The 14,911-nt window shown below is 36.0% G+C and overlaps 2 pseudogenes; both read left to right on the forward strand.

Annotated features, from left to right (window-relative positions):
• The first annotated feature begins 2,177 nt into the window (after nt 1–2,177).
• Nucleotides 2,178–5,168, forward strand: LOC120176794 (annotated as a pseudogene).
• A 5,641-nt stretch (nt 5,169–10,809) lies between these two features.
• Nucleotides 10,810–13,937, forward strand: LOC120176781 (annotated as a pseudogene).
• Nucleotides 13,938–14,911: the final 974 nt, after the last annotated feature.

Consider the following 14,911-nt stretch of genomic DNA (forward strand, 5'->3'; position numbering starts at 1 on the left):
ACGTCCGCACGAATACTATCTTTTTAGAGAAAATTCTTAAGAAACAAATGCAATACCACCAGTCGTTGCGATTTTGGACTATCGCAACGCGAACTTCGACTATCGCAACGAATTTGGAATAAATCGCAATGCGAACTTGGACTATCGCAATGCGAATATGTAAATCGCAATGCGATAGTCGAAGTTCGCGTTGCGATAGTCGAATTTGGAATAAATCGCAACGCGAACTTGGACTATCGCAATGCGAACTTGGACTATCGCATTGCGATTTACATATTCGCATTGCGATAGTCCAAGTTCGCATTGCGATAGTCCAAGTTCGCGTTGCGAATCTGGAAACTGATTTGCGATACCGGAGATCGCGTTGCGAATTATCGATCGCATTGCGATTTAGTTGGTCATTTTGGCAAATCCAAAAAAAGTTGGTTAAAATCGTATATTATAAGGCATTTTTGGTCACTGAGGTTATTTTCTCTATCTAAAATTGAGGTGATTAATTTTAAATTAAAATTTTATATTAACATTAAGTATCATAATTATACGTTTATTTATTATTATATAAATTTTGTATAAGAGAGGAATTCACTTTATAATACTATAATAGTATATGTATTTTATATATTTACTATGAAACTATAAAATTTTATCTAATTTATTTACTATAAAATTTTATCATACAACATGTTTCGTACCATTTATACATCTTATGATGCACATAATGTGATGTCTTCTTCACATAGAATAGGAAGGAAACCAATACAATTACGAAGATGTAAATGCTTTAGATCCGTCACGCCATTCATTTTGGTAGTGAACTGTAAGATATAAAATTTTTATATTTTTAGTTATGTATTTTTTTCTATCTAAGTTATGTAAAATGAACATTTTTATGTTACAGTATAACAAATTTAATATAATTTTAGTGATATTATTTATATGTTATTCATTAACATTATAATTGTTTTTACCCATTATACAATATGATATCACTCTATGGTTTATATTTTTTTTTTAATAAATTTTTATCTATGAAGTTAATTTTTTATTTTCAAAATAAAATATTAAACGAGTATATTAATATTAGTATATTAAAATATAACTGTAAAATGTATAAATATAATATTTTAGACGTATTGTGATTTTTGAAAAAGAGATTATGCCCGCAATAGCCGCAACAAGTTAAGTAACGTCCGCAACATTCGCAATCGCGACACCGCAACCGTAATTTGATACTACGAGCAAACATTGGATGGAGATAATCAGCACTTCAGCAGGGCGTTGAGCAGTGGCGCAAATCGAACCATCTTAGTGAAACGAACGAACACAGAAAATAACCGTTGGCAACCTCCGCCGGAGGGGTGGCTCAAGTTGAACTCGGATGGAGATCGACATAAGGAATATGGACGCGCCACTTGTGGAGGTCTGGTCAGAAACAACAAAGGTGAATGGCAAATGAGATTCTCCGAATTACTCGGAAACTGCTCGGTGCTCGAAGCTGAGGTATGGGGTTATACTTGGGACTGCTATGCGCTTGAAATTTAGGAGGAGGACGGGTTATCATGGAAACAGACAGTGCAGAGGCCATCAAGTCAGTACAGCAGGCGAAGCCTAGGACTACTCGAATAACAATCCTGAGAAATGTTGATGCAATTCTAAAGCGAGACTGGATTGTGAAGTTCCAGCACGTAGCAAGACAAGGTAAGGCAGCAGCAGACTGCATGGGAAAAATTGCAGATGAAGGCAGCTTTGAGTGTGCCCAGTTTGTTGAACCACCAGTTAGTGTATAGACGGTGCTGAGCAAAGACTCCAACAATGGCGTGAATTAGTTTTAGTTAGGCTTTCTTTAGTTACCCAAAAAAAATTATTATATATTTAGCTTTAATTATAAAAGTATATAAATAATAAAACATAGGAGAAGAGAATCCATCAAATGAAGGCCACTGATAACAATTCCTATAATAAAGTTGTTAATCAATTGATCGAACACATAATCCGGTAAGCTCTCCTCTCCTCCATTTCTAACTGCAATTTTTCTCCTTAATCTCTAATCTAATCCCCAAGTCGTCAACATTTTGATCCATTGTTCTTTGATCATCGCCTTTTTCCATGGGATCCTTTCTTCCTGTACTTGCAATAAAGGCGGAGGTTCAGATTAACATCTCAAATAAACAGATATGATGCTGCAGAAAGTTGGCAGCAATGTATACCCGTGGTGGTGGGCTAGCCATATCAGAACTAAACAATCAAAATGGGTGGAACAGAATCTTTCTAATCTAACATTTTGTTTTCTCGTTATTTTATTTTCTAATCTAATAGATGTTTGTATTTTTTTTTCTTTGGGGGAGTAAAGGTTGAAACTGTGACTTGAAAATCACAGATATGGAGGAGAAATTCTCCGGCATGCTTGAAATCATTGATGATGATGGAAATTCCTTTATACGAAGGGCAAATATGTACTATAGAAAGAGACCGAAGCTTTTAAGCATTATTGAAGACACTTATCGAGCTTAATGGGGAGTTAGCCGAAATGTATGATCTCTTATCAAGGGATCTGCAAAGTGCCAACCGCACCATTGCCACTATGTTCCCTGATCAAGTTCCGTATTCCATTCATGATGAAGACGATGAAAATGGTTGCCCTGATTCTCCGAGGCCCGATACACCACGGCCAATAAAACCTGGATCGAAAGTTCCGGTTCTGAAGATAAATTTTCGGAGCCACTCGATGTTGTTGCTGCGAAAGGGTCAGTTAAAGAAGTCTATTAGTTCAGCTCAAGCTGGTTTGTGTCCGCATTCGGGGTTGAGCAAAGAGGAGGTATCGGAAGAAATAAACAAGCTCCAAAAGGAGATTTTAGAAATGCAGATTGCATGGGAGTTGGTGAAAAACTCATATGAGCAAGCGTATAAGCGATTATGTGCAATCGAAAATGATTATGCACTTTGCAGGATGAGTATGATATCGGATCGACTATCGATGATAACGAATCTAGGCTTCTAATGGCGAATCGAGTTCTTAAAACTTGCCATGAGTCATTGGTTAAGTTGCAACAAACACATGAGCAATCAACTGAAGAAGGAAGAGTTGAATTCAAAAGGATTAAGAAAGTAAATGAGAAGTTTGAAGCTCTTAGGAAGAAGTTCAATTGCCTACCAACAAATCAGCAGGAGCTAAAGAGGGTTAGCTCCACTACGGATGTCAATAAAATTGTGTACGAATTCGAGAATACTGAAAAGGATAGTCGGTATATTGAATCATTGCAGAAGGAGATTGAAGAGAAGCTCGAATCAAGCTCGGGTTCCTCTCTTACAATGTCGCAACTCACGGACAAAATTGATGACCTCATACAAAGAGTTGTTAATCTGGAAATTGCGGTCTTTTCTGAGAATGCTTCAGTAAAGAGATTGAAATCAGATACTGATGAGCTTCAGGAACACGTCAAGAGCCTCGAAGAAGATGAGGAAACGCTGGTTGGAGGCTCGGACAGTGCAGAACAGAGGATTTGTGCATTGGAGAGGGAATTAAGATCTCCTAAGAACTGTTATAGACCAAAATAACAGCCTCAAGACTCATTTCACTGTAGAAAAATGTAATATCAATCACTTACCAGTGAACTTACATGCTGTGAAAATGGATGATAAGGTCAACAATATGGAACTCTCCGAAGAAGGAAAATCTAAGGTGGGTGTCGAACCTGATAGGAAAATCAGAGGACATCATATTGAGTCGGTTCCTGGTCATAGTTCAGCCTTAAAAGACACAGAGGTTGAAGTGAAAGGGAAGGATGAAGATGACTCAGCTGAAGGAAGAAACAATGTTGATTATGAATCAAGCAATAAGGTTGATGCTGATTCGGAAAAGGGTACGGAACAGATGGATGAATACAAAACCGAGAAGAACTCTTTGTCCGAAACAACCACCAGTACCATTGCTGATTCTGAATCAGACAATAAGATTGTTGCGGATTCGGAAAAGGGTACGGAACAGATGGATGAATACAAAACCGAGAACTCCTTTTCCAGAACAGCAAGCAGTGCCATTACTACCATTGATACTGAGAATCCGGTATCAGAGACCGATGAAGAAGAAGAGCTACAAAAATGGAGGAAGCTGTACAATAGTGGATCGGATGAGAGGGCTAAGATTTTACTAGAGTATTCTACGGTTCTTCGGAATTATAAGAATGTAAGAAAGAAGCTTAAAGAAGTAGATCAGAAACACCGGGATAGTTTCTACGAATTGGCATATGAGATCAGAGAACTGAAGAATGCTCTTGCTACCAGAGATGAAGAGATCAAATTGTTGCGCCGAAAGTTAAGCTTGACAGAATCTGAAGCATCCCATACGATGACTAGCCCAGAATCTACGTTGTCAGATTTTATTCAGATATCACCAGTAGCAACAGATAAGGGGAAAGTCGAATCCATTGAAAAAGAGGCTAAAGCAACAAGAAGAAAAAGATCTTTAAGTCGATCCTGTTCTTTCTTAACATCAGTAGGTAAAATCCGAGCCGATATCGATGAATTGCTCGAGGACAACATAGCCTTTTGGATGAGGTTCAGCACATCTTTTCATCAGATACAGAAATATGAAACTACAGTGCAGGACTTGATTATCAACATTGCGACAAAGAAAGAAGCAAGAAGCAAACGAAAAAGATGAGCCTCTCGGATCGGAAGCGCGCCCCATTTATGCTCATCTACGAGAAATATAAACCGAATTGACGTTATGGTTGGAAAGCAACGCAGTGTTGAAAGACGAAGTGCAAGGTCGATATTCTTCCCTGTGCAACATCAAAGAAGTGGAATTGAGGATGAGCAAATCAAATGACTATAAAGGTGAGCTTGAGCTCGACGGATATAAGGCTGCAAGGTTTCAAGGTGTGCTCCTAAACATGAAACAGGAAAACAGTAAGGTTTCAAATGAATTGAAAGGAGGTTTCGATCGAATGCAACAACTGAAGGAGGATATAGGGGATATAATGGCCAACTTGGAAAAGGAAATCTAAGCCGCCTCGGCATCAAGGCTACAACGTTCTGAATCGACAACACGGAATAGAATCCCTCTCCGGTAGTTCTTATTCAGAATCAAGTTAAGTAAGCAAAAGGGGTCGTCGATACAATTTCATAGACAACGCAGTTACCGTACAGAACCTACTGAGTCTCCATGAGAGACTGTAATTTTCTTAGACACCATTTGGAAGATTTCTAGTTTCATTTTACTTTAATTCTAACAGCTTCAAAACCTTTTTCTACATATATTACTCGTAACGGTTTTGGATTCTTAAATATTATTTTATAGTTCTAATGTAGAATTAGGTGATGTTTTCTTTCATTCTCTATTGATGGACTTAACATCAATGCAAATCAAAGTTCCCGAGTCCAACATCACATTTCTGAACACCAGCAATAAGTATTCACCAGCTGATCCATCATCGATTTCCTCTGAATGTTTCGGCCGAAAATGGAACAATGATGTTTACCCCTTGCAATGAGCGAGTTGGATCTGATTTGAGTTTTCCGAAGTGCTCGAAATGACCCTGTTTTATGTATGTTGAGTGCGAACGGAGCCCCCCCCCCCTATCGTTACGGTTTGCAAGACTTGAGTCACATGGTAAAACTAGAAGCAATCAGTAGTTCAGTTCCCAACAAGAACCATCTCAGCGCACTGCGGCTTGGGGGAAAAGTAAGCAATAGGATGAATCGACCGTAGAGTTAGATTGTTCATCAATGATAGAGGATGTAAAACCTTTATTTTTCTTCTGGCTTATTGATGTTAGAACCCAATTAAGTTTTATATTTTAAAATTTCATTAATTAATCTCTTTAAATAATGTTAGATGTCAAATATCTTATCACAATGTTACCACACAATATATTTGAGAATTTTATTTTATTTAAAAAATCATAAAATTAAAAAAATCTAAAAACCTCTGTAAATTATAAAAGAAATATTTTTTTTATAAAAATCTATAAATACCACAGAATAAAATCGTAGTGTATTATGTGACGATAATATCTCAAGAAAAAACTATTAAGACTTACAATAAAAATTAATCAAAGGATTTATTGATCAATTCATTAGTTTGAGAGTTTAATCGATATAAAATAATTCAAATTTAATTGATTTTTAAAATTTAAAGACTTCGGACATTCCAACATCTATTTTACTTTTAGAATTATATATATTTTATATCTTTGTCCGACATTTGTATTTACATGTTACACATGTACATATGTTTTTATTAGTTATTTTTTAAGATGACGAGCACTAATAACGATGAACATTATTAATTTAATTTATAAAAATTTAAATTTTTAAAGGATTCAATATATAATTATAAATTAGTTAAAATTTAAATGTAAATTATTTAAAATAAAATATTAATTACATTATTTTTCATAATCTTTTTTGGCTTAAATGCATTATTGTCCCTAAAAGTATGTCATTTATATCGAGTTGCCCCCTAAAATATTTTTCGGACGTTTTGTCCCATGAAGTTTGAATTGTTACCTCATTTTCCCCAAACCATTATCTCCATTAGAAATAGCAAGGGTAAATTACATATTTAGCCATTCAACTATTTTCACGGTTCATTTTTGGTCACCTAACTATTTTCTCTCTCAAAATCATCATTAACTTAAATTTTTGTTTGGTTTTCATCACGTAAATCGATTCGATTTTTTTAACTTACTAACTTTTGTTAACTTAGTCCTTATATATTTTTTGTTTACAGTAATATCTAATCTTGATTTCTTTTATCATTTTGATGATATGTCACATTATACAATCTTAAATTTCAGATCATTAAAATAACTAAATATGAGAGAATTTACAAAGTTTAGAAAATTTTGTGACAAATTTTTTCATAATTTGATAAAAAGTACTAAAGTGTAAGAAAAAAATGTTGCTTATCCCTAATTTATATTACACATGCATGGATACTGAAACTTCAATTAGAGTTGTTTAATATCATATACAAAAATTAAAAAGTTAATTTACATTTTGAATAATTCAAATTTTAACGGTCTCAATATATATAATAAAACTCGATTTTCATATTATTTATTAAGTTTGAATAGAATGTAGGTTGAACATTTCTTACAGATCATAAGATTAAATATTGAATTTATTTTAGTAGAAAATTGCTTAATCTATTTAAGCATTCACACTAATAGTTTTTGCGATGAGCCCTGATTAATGAACCATTTTAACAAGTTTAATTTTCAAAAAATATATTATTAAAAGTACGAGTGGAAAAACTAATTACTAATTGGTATAGTGAGATGAGACATTAGATCTTTTAAATAATGTTAGAGGGTTCAAATTCTATTGTTGTGAATGAAAAAAATTAGATTAAAAAGATCGCATCTATAATAAATCTTTATAATAACTAATATGAATTAGTCGATCAATAATACTGATAATTCGATACATGAACGAAAGCTTACACAATGTAAACTCAATAATTATTATAAACTTGAAAAGAGTTGATGATTTTACATAAAAACATTGTCTACTGTAGGTGGTTGTGACAATAAATTTTTTGAAGAATAATAAATAAATAAATAAAATTAAAGATATATAATTTAATGAATTAAGGTATCAACATCAAAGTATAGACACCATGAACAAAGAGGCCTATTTTTATTTTTTCATTAAAAAGGGGTTCATTGTGTATCTTGCTTGTCATCTTTTCATGGGACAAACATTTTTTCTTTAACTTAATTTTGATTGTACCGTCTTTATCTAAAATTTAAATTAATATTTGAGAAAATTTGAATGAAATATTAGTCTAAAATGACTTTGAAGAGAAAAAATCATTAGCTCGATTGAGTTTAAATATTCATGGGCCGAGTATTACTCAATTTGTTGTTCGATTTATGATATTTATATGTTATGTAATTTTTATCTCATATATATAAAATTATAATGTAAAAATTATTAGCTTGGTTGGGTTAAATATTCAGAGGTTGACTATTTCTGTGCCGAATAAATGATGTCATATAAATAAATTCTTATTTATCACAAATTTTAAAAATAAATTGAATCGATTTAGGTGACCAAAACGAAACAAAAACTTAAGTTTAATGATGATTTTGAGAAAAAAATATTGAGTGACCAAAATAGAATCGTGAAAATAGTTAAGTGGCTAAATATGTAATTTACCCTTGCTATTTTTAACGGAATTAACGGTTTGGAGCAAATGAGGTAACAATTAAACTTCATGGGGTAAAACGTCTCGAAAAGTATTTTAGGAATAACTCGATACAAATGACATACGTTAGGGGACAATGATACATTTAAGCCAAAATATTACGTAAAACAATGTAATTAATATTTTATTTTAAATAATTTACTTTGAGATTTTTTAACTAATTTATAATTATATGTTGAGTCATTTAAAATTTTAAACTTTTATAACTTAAATTAATGATGCTTATTATTAATGGTGTTTAGCGATGCTCGTTGAGTGTTGTGGAATTTTTGTATTTTTTTTATCTTATATACATTTATTCATGCGTTACACTTGTAAATTTTTCTTTAGTTTTTAGGGTGAAATTTAAATACGTTTTAAAAACATTTCAACCCGAAAGAGGCATCCGTAAAAGAGAGCCCTTATCCCGGTACATCTTCGTCCTCACTATGGAAAGGCTTCGCCATAACATCTTAAAAGCTGTCATCGATGACATTTGGAAACCTTCCCAACTTGCCACCTCCCGATCTCTCACCTCTTCTTTGCGGACGACCTCATCCTTTTTACCCAAGCTACCACTGATCAGGCTAGTGTTTTGAACACTATCCTTGAAGAGTTCGGACATTTTTCTGGTCATAAGGTTAACAAAGCCAAGTCCCAAGTTTTCTTCTCCGCCAACATTGATCCCAGTTATCAAGCAGGTTTCGAATCTTGGCACCTATCTGGATACCCCAGTCATGCACAAACGGATCACTTGTGACTTTTTTAATTCATCCTCGACAAGATCCGTAAAAAGCTTGAAGATTGGTCTACTAAACACCTCTCAATTGCAGGCCAAGTCACCCTTTCAAACGCTGTCCTCTCGGCTATCCCGACTTACTTCATGCAAACTTATCGTTTCCACTCGTGTTTGTGATGACATTGAGAAGCTTATTAGAAACTTTATTTGGGGTAAGAACGACAAAAACAAAGGCATTCCGCTTGTTCAATGGAGCAACCTCGTGCTCCTCCGCCAAAAATACAAGATGGTTGAGCCTTGCCCGAATTCCATCTCTCGCCCTAATTGCTCTCATCTTTGGCGCGCCCTTGATAAGGTTTGAATCACCTTCCATAGCTTTATCTCCTAGTCTATCACTGATGGCACTAATGTTCATTTCTGGCATGATACTTAGGTTCCCCAACTTGAACCTCTCTTTAATTGGAGCACTAATCTCGCTATTGTTAACGATGATCTCCTCGTCCGCGACATGGTGGACACAGACGGCTCCTGGAACTGGCCTCTCCTCTCTTAACTCCTTACTCCGAAAGCAATTGACCACATTCGTAACATCCATCATCCTGATTCCCAGGCGGGTCGTGACCGGTGTTTTTGGAACCCTAAAAAAATGGAACATTCTCCATTAAAACGGTGTACCATAGCCTCTCCGTTCCTCATTGGAATGACCGAGACCCGATGTGGAGTATCATTTGGAAAACCCATGTCCCCGAATGCATTAAGTATTTCCTATGGCTCTCGATGAAGGATAGATTACTCACAAACCTTGGCAGATGGCACCTCGCCTCACTGAAGACTCCTCCTGCCATGTCTGTGGTGCCGCTGAGGAGTCTACCATTCACGTACTTTGTGACTGCAAAATTACCAAAGATTTGTGGTGCTCTCTTCCCCATAGCCATCAAGTCCCAGATTTTTTCAATCTGCCCCTTCAAGACTGGATTGCCCGGAACCTAAACTCCAATTCCCTCTTTCTAGGTACCTCTATACCTTGGAAACTAATGTTCTCTTCTCTTCTTTGGCAGGTGTGTTGTTGAAATTCAACCATCTTCTCCGACCTACTGCCTCCCAACAACATTGTAACACGCCTCAATGAGACTTGGGCTTCCTACTATGCCAACCCTGGGTCATCTCCCCTAAATCACGATTGGCCAAACAGCTCGGAAGAGATCCGTTGGAAACCTGCTCCGCCTGACTGGATCACGATTAACACCGATGGAGCCATCCACCCTCAGAGCTCCCATGGTAAGACAGGTTGTCTCATCAGTAACTCGGCTGGAGACTGGATAATTTGCTTCAACAAGTACCTGGGAATCTCTCAACCACTTCATGCGGAGCTCTGGGGAATCCTTGAAGGACTTCATGTTGCTTGGAGGCTCGGTTTTGAAAAAGTTCAATGTCAAACTGATTGTACTGAGGCTCACAAACTTATCTCATCCAATGATCCTCAAGCAAGCCCGATATGCCTCGTCCGAGCAATCTCTACTATGACCTCCAAGAATTGGTTGGTGGACTTCATCATAAAATTGAGATGAAACTTTAAAATTTTAAAGTAGTTGAAAATATGGTGAAATGAAAAAATAAAATGATTTTCGCATGGAAAATATGAGTAGAGAAAATAGATCATATCACCTTGTTATTTTTTATTTTACATTCAATCGACTAAAACTGAACTAATTTAAAATTTGAGTGATTAATTATTTTCTAAAATTGTAGTGATTAAAATGAAATATTATCAAAGTTAACGGATGAAAAGTGTAACTTACTTAAAACTAACCACTCCCATTGATTAATTAATTATTTTATTAGGGTTTTCATTCACTTCTCTTTTTTCCCTTCTGTTTCCAGTAAATGCTTCTACATCCCAATTTCCGCAATGTACGGACAGTCCCAGACCATGAATGTCCCAGCTCCGATGACCGATTCTGGCGCAGATGTCTGTGATGATGTCTCAGCCTCCGCGTCCTTCGATAACCACCAAAACATTAGTTACGACGCTCACCCTCTTGACAACGGCATCGTAGTTGAGGGCGTCGCCACCGATCCCATTTACACCACAGCCGCAGCTGCTTCGGCCTCTGACTTGGTTATCGTTCAGCGAGCTGACGATGCCAGCCAGCTCACTCTCTCGTTTCGCGGCCAGGTCTATGTATTCGATGCAATTACTCCGGATAAGGTATAATTCCCCCCCCCCCTTCACAGCCTTTCTCTCTCCAGTTAAACCAATTAGGGTTTGCTGAAATATTTGTTTTTTTAAAACCAAAAGACAACTTAAATTGAAAAGAGAGATGGCTTCATTTCCACTTAATTTAAGTTATTAAAACAATATTCAACTTCAACATCATACTTTTCATCGTTCCTGTTTCTATATTTTCCCCAATGAAATGCACATTGTAAAGACTTTCATTTTGAGTTTATTTTTGCAGTTCCATGCAGTGTTATTACTGCTAGGGGGATGTGAACTGACTTCAGGTCCCCATGGTGTTGAAATGTCATCTCAGAACCTAAGGGTAATTCTCTTAAATTTTTTGACTCTAGAAATTTTTTTACATTCTTTTGTAATTACCTTGTTTTCATTCTTAGGGTGGTTTGGACATTCCGAGATCTAATCAACTTCACAGGCAGCTTCGTTAGATAGGTTCCGTCAGAAGAGAAAAGAGCGATGCTTTGATAAGAAAGTCAGATATGGTGTTCGCCAGGAAGTTGCTCTTAGGTTTGCATTTTCCTTCCGTGACATGCAGTTAGTTTAGATGGCCGTGGTGCTGTGCTTGTAAAAGTTTTCATCAAATTTTGAACTAGAAAGATCCTAGTATTGATCTTGCAATTGGTTCTAACAACTTAACCCCGGAATTGATACTGTGAGTATAGCCCTTTTGGGGTTTGAGTAATTACACACTTGGAAGAGAGTATGGTTTATGTTATGAGAGTTGTGTTGATTGGATGGATAGCCAAAGTAAATGATTTTTATGAGAGTTATATTAACTTTCATGTGCTATTTATCCTTTCCCCATGCTCCTTTTCATAGTAGTTTATAATTGTATATCTTAATTCTTAATGTTATTTTATATCATGACACACCTGCGTTAATACACACTTGTATGCTGCACCTTCACTAAAGTAAGCTCATTTTTGCATCTTGTGCCTCAAGAATATAAGGGTTCTAGTGCCTTGCACCCTTCATAACTTTGCATTTAATATTACCAAGGTTTAATGATCAACTCATTTGGGAGTTTTGTTCTTAACTTGAAGTGTAAGGTTTAAGCTGTTACAGTCGGAAAGGTTTAACTGATTCTATCTCTTTAAACTTTTTTCAGTTAGGCGCTCTTATGCAGAAGAAATGGATGAAGTCGAATAAGGTTCCCTGAAGAGGCAAAATAAATTAATATATTTAAAAGATAGTGTAGAATACTATTTTGCTTCAAAGTTTAATTCCCTGCTGTAGGTGCAAATGCAACAATAGAATTACATGGACAAGTGGGAGAGGATTATACATGTAGTCATGGTTAAGTAACAGCATAATTTAGAATATATAATTGAGTTCATGTAAATTGAATCTTAATAACTAGGGTGATCTATTTTAACTGAAAAAGGAATCTAGAAAGAACTCATCAGGGACTGTATGTCCTTGTTGTTAACTTTATATTTATTCCCATAGTTGCCTAATTTATGTTTCTGATTTCTGTGAGTGCTTCAGGATGCAGCGTGATAAGGGTCAATTTACATCTTCCAAGAAGTCTGATGGTACTAAGAGCCTCGGGCACTCAGGATGATGATAAACTATCAGATACTTCGTGAGTTTTATATCATCTTCAGAGTGTTATTGTTCATATTTTCTTTCTCTGGACTACGCCGGATTTCTCATCTCTCTTTCTTATGGCACTCCATTTACTGACGTCAGTTCAAAATTTCCTGGTGAATTCTCATATTAAGTTTATAATAATTGTAGTTATAATATATGCCATTTCTACTTTTTCAGATGTACTCACTGTGGCATCAGCTCAAATTCCACCCCAATGATGCGACGTGGTCCATCTGGTCCAGATCTTTGTGCAATGCTTGTTGACTTTTCTGGGCAAATAAGGTTGGTGTCTCTTTTGTTTGTTTGATAGTTTACAGTTCTCGGGTGGGGGTAAACTATTTTGCTGATTCACAAATGCGGATTAAGAAGGTTTGCCAATGTGCTGGGTACAGGAAGTGGTCCCCCCACTCCCCTTTGTTTCTTACATTTAAGTTTTATCTCATTTCTATTGGGCATTTTCTTCTCATTTTGCATGTGTATCAATGATTTCCCTCCGTTGAATCATGCCACATGTTTTGACTTTTTAACGAAGGAAATTTTATGCAGGGTACTTTGAAGGATATTCCCAAGATAAATCGGGATCATTCCCCGACTCTAGTCGAGAATGTAAGTTTCTTAACGCATACACTTATTATATTAGGCTTCTTGACCACCTGTTCTTATTTACCTCCTGATTCTTTCATTAACCTAATCTATGATTTGCATTTTATTATGATATAGAGAGATGGTGAAGCAAATGACTCAGATTGTGGAACTGCTATTCCTACACAAAGCAATGTAGTTTCTTTCTCAAATGGTGATGGCTCCGTGCTAATTGCTGAGCACTAATTGTCTGTGCTAATATGGCAATTGTTTCAGGTAGATCTTGATTAGTAATTTCCTTAAAACTTGTACTATATGTACAGATATCATAGCTGCCTTCATCAGTATACGAGGTTTTCCTCTGCTCCTTCGTTTAGGGTACTTTTGGATGAGAATACCTCTTTGAGAGGGGAAAAACCATTCTGGATGTATTACCCGAAGCTTCATCTATCTTAGCTTTTATAATTTTAGAGGCCATATGATCTAATATGTTATCCCTCACAAGAATTACCTTAGATGAACTATCTAAGCCTCCTTTATGTACTAATCAAAATGCATATTAGTTCATGAAAGGATGAATAATCTCTTTTTCTGTAAAGATAATTGTACTTTATATTTCATTCCCCTTTCTATGTTAAATCCTTGTTCTTATCTATCTGTTTCCTAGTGGTTAGTGGATCTATATTGTTATAAGCCACCATTATTATAGATAAATTAATGAATGCTTCTCACCGCTGTCATTTGAATCCACCCCTTGCAAGTTTTAACCAGTCCTTCCTCGAACTTGCTCATCCCTTTAGGGTTCCATCTTTGCCAAAGTTTTTCCAATCTTTACAATATAGAGGATTATAAGTTACACTGCAAGTTGAATTTTGTTTTTCACAAACAAGGCACATTGTCAGATTATCAAATAATAGTCCACGTGTGTGTATATATATTGTCTTTTTGCTTGATATTTGAATGGGAATTTGCATATTTAGTCTTAAATTTTGAATCCATTCATTATTAATTATTGACTTAAACATTGGGTGGCGCCAGATAATTGCTGGCAATTTTGTTTTTGAGTGGGTGATGTATTCTGGGTTGGGCGTTGGTTTCTGAGATGTAGCTGGTTCCCATGTTATCAGACAGTGTTGGGGGAGTTTGGTGTAATCTGTGCAGAGGGTTGGAACTACATCTTTCTAACCGAGAACCTTGTGTAAGGTGGTGATTTTGACAATAGAGGTTTGTGAGTGCTGAGTTTTTTGTATATGCAGGCAGTGAGTTATATCCACAGAGACACGTCCGTGGTGATCTCAATTGAATCTGGTTCGGTTGCTGCAGGAAAGGTCGAGTTCGTATGATTTTTTGGTTTGTTTTAGTTTGGAGGAGCGTTTCACTCGCCGTTGCTGTTTATAAAGTGAATCCTCGATGGTATTGCCTTGTGTTGCTGTCATCTCCATTTTGCTGCAGCGTGTTGTGCGTCTCCTCTGGTTGCAATCGGGTTGGTGGATCTCTGCAGTGATGGGAATTGAGGTGCAAGGGCTGCGTGAGCTGTGGCCTTAGCGCTGGCGGTTCTCTTGGT

Source organism: Hibiscus syriacus, unplaced genomic scaffold (genome assembly GCF_006381635.1).
Source record: "Hibiscus syriacus cultivar Baekdansim isolate YM2019G1 unplaced genomic scaffold, ASM638163v2 tig00112254_pilon, whole genome shotgun sequence".
NCBI lineage: Eukaryota > Viridiplantae > Streptophyta > Magnoliopsida > Malvales > Malvaceae > Hibiscus > Hibiscus syriacus.